The following is a 2748-nucleotide window of genomic DNA, read 5'->3' as shown; positions in this document are numbered from 1 at the left end:
TTTAATTTGCAAAAACAGTTCCTATCTTGCAAATATTTACATGAGAATTCTTTGAAACAGACAATTTTATGTATATTTTATTCCTGTGATGCTCATATGGACAGGAGGGTTGATCACTGCTTTCCTATAGCCATATGCGCTAAATAAAAGTAGAAAAAACACACGCTTCATTTCTTGTACCGCAGAATGGGAGCTGGCGGAGGGCTGCGCCCGACGCGGGACCGGACGCTCGTGCGGAGCCGAGCCCAGCACGGGGCCTAAATCCACGTGGTAGTGGCCGGGGTTCCGTGGCCGCCGTCCACAGCTGGGCCCGGAGATGCCCGGAGTGTCGGCCCGCGGCCTCTCTCCGGAGCAAAGGAGGCAGGTAGCTGTGAAGCTCACCCGCGTCCTGGCCCTCGACCGGTCCATCCTGGATGCCTACATCATGGAGTTTTTCACGGACATCCTGTGGGGCACACTCGCTAGCTCATGGCAGGAGGCCCTGGGTAGACTGAGCCCGCCCCAGCTGGCCACGCTGCTCCTGGGCATGCCTGCAGAAGGGCAAGTGGTCAGGTACAGGTCGGTGTGGCCACTCACTCTGCTGGCCCTGAAGGCCACAGCCTGTGCCCTGGCTTTTACCCGGACACCTGACTTCCAGACTCCTTCCGAGTTCCTGGAGAACCCCAGCCAGAGCTCCCGACTGACACCTCTGTTCCGGAAACACGTCAGGCCCAAGAAGCAGCATGAGATCCGGAGGCTGGGAGAGGTGGTGAAGAAGCTGAGTGACCTCACAGGCTGCACCCAGGTTGTGGACGTGGGCTCGGGCCAGGGTCATCTCTCCCGCTTCATGTCTCTGGGGCTGGGGCTGTCGGTGAAGAGCATCGAGGGGGACCAGAGACTGGGGGACAGAGCCCGGCGCCTGGACCAGGAGCTCATGCAGGCCTTGGAGAAGCAGCAGAGGCGGGCCCCACAGGTGCTCCACGCTGGCCCTTGCCACCCACCCCCCACGTGGTTAGGTGGGTAGCCCCCACCGCTCTGTGTGAGGAGCTGCTGCTGCCCCTGGAACCCCCACCTCCAGGAGGGGCCCGCCTGCTGCTGGCAGGCCTCCACGCCTGTGGGGATCTGAGCGTGGCCTTGCTGCGGCACTTCTGCCGCTGCCCCGACGTGGCAGCCCTGGCCTCCGTGGGCTGCTGTTACGTGAAGCTGAGCGACCCAGGCGGCTAACCCCTGAGCCACTGGGTGGCCGGGCTGCCTGGCCGCGAACTGCCCTACAGGTTGCGGGAGGGGGCCTGCCACGCCCTGGAGGAGTATGCCAAGCGGCTCCAGAAGGCAGGCCCAGGCCTCCGCACCCACTGCTACCGGGCGACACTGGAGGATGCCCAGGGCCCACGAGCTCAAGATTGAAGAGTACGTGCAATGGGGCCTGCGGCGAGTGGGCCTGGACCCCACAGCTGCCCCTGAACGTGGCTGCCCTTCAGGCCCACCAGGCCTGCTGGCCCCCCTGGTGGAGACGCTGATTCTGCTGGACCGGCTGCTGAACCTCCAGGAGCAGGGCTTCCATGCGGAGCTCCTGGCTCTCTTCAGCCCTGAACTCTCTCCCAGGAACCTAGTCCTGGTGGCCACCAAGACACCCCTGGGGCAGGCCTTCTCCACCCGGGAGGCTGAAGACAGCTGACAAAGCCCAGCAAGGAAGGACACTCCTCCGCCCTTCTGAAGCCCCCCAGTGGCAGGGGGGTGGGGCCTGCGCATGCTACACCACCTCACCCAGAGAACCAACACCCTCATCCTCCCTGGGAAGTTGGTCCCCATGGGGCTTGTTTTCCACCCTCTCTTCCCTCTGTGCGCTAGAGTATATATTGTGTAAGGATTTATTTTTAATTTATTAAAAAATTGAAATCTTAAAAAAAGTAGAAAAAATACCAGAAAACACATTAAAAAATTTTTTGAATTTCAAATGTTCATCTTCTCCATGAATGAACTGCCCCAGAGTAATTATTAAAATAAAAATAGAATAAGTTTACAAAGTGATAGTTATAACTTAAAAAGCATAAAATAACTTCTTAAAGACTGATTCTTTGTGTCGTCGTTAATATGTGAAATGAAAAATATACTAACTGTATGCATTCTTAAGAACAATTGAAAAATGAGACTTGATAGTCAGTATCACATCAGGTTACTAGTTTCTGAGCTAAGGTCACGTCATTAACAACAGCCTAGATCTAGTTTCTGGTGTTTGAATTTGAGGAATATGAGAAAACTTGGGTGGAATTCAAAAGTTAGCAACATAGAAATGAAAGAATAGAAAACAGTTGTCTATTACTAATGTTGTTAATTAAAAATATCTATGTTAAGATTAACATATTTATTGACTAAAGAAAATTAGAAAAAACTTGAGTAAGATAAAGCAATGCTTGTAACACCTGCAATTGAGTAAATATGAATGTCAAAATGTCATCATGCTGAACGTCTGACACAGAATTCAAATTCAATCAGTCTTAAGCAAAATATAGCAGTCTTTGTTTTTTTAAAAAAATATATTATAAAAGTCATGAAGTAAAGGAAATGTAATTTTATTATAAATCATTTTATTCGGGGCTCCTACAAGTCTTATACATCAATTATTTCAAGCATCTTTGTATACACGTTGCCATCATCATTTTCTAAACATTTACTTTCTATTTGAGCCCTTGGTATCAGCTCCTCTTTTTTCCCTTCCTCCCTCCCACCCTTGTGACCCCTTAATAACTTATAAATTATTTTTGTTTTCAT

The 2748-nt window shown here is 51.3% G+C and overlaps 1 pseudogene; it reads left to right on the top strand.

Moving 5' to 3' along the window:
• The first annotated feature begins 297 nt into the window (after positions 1-297).
• On the top strand, positions 298-1657 carry LOC142440916 (methyltransferase-like protein 25B pseudogene; annotated as a pseudogene).
• The last annotated feature ends 1091 nt before the right edge of the window (positions 1658-2748 follow it).

Source organism: Tenrec ecaudatus, chromosome 2, assembly GCF_050624435.1.
Source record: "Tenrec ecaudatus isolate mTenEca1 chromosome 2, mTenEca1.hap1, whole genome shotgun sequence".
NCBI classification, from domain to species: Eukaryota; Metazoa; Chordata; class Mammalia; order Afrosoricida; family Tenrecidae; genus Tenrec; species Tenrec ecaudatus.
The sequence above is the reverse complement of the archived record's forward strand: the minus strand, read 5'-3'. Positions and strand labels throughout refer to the sequence as shown.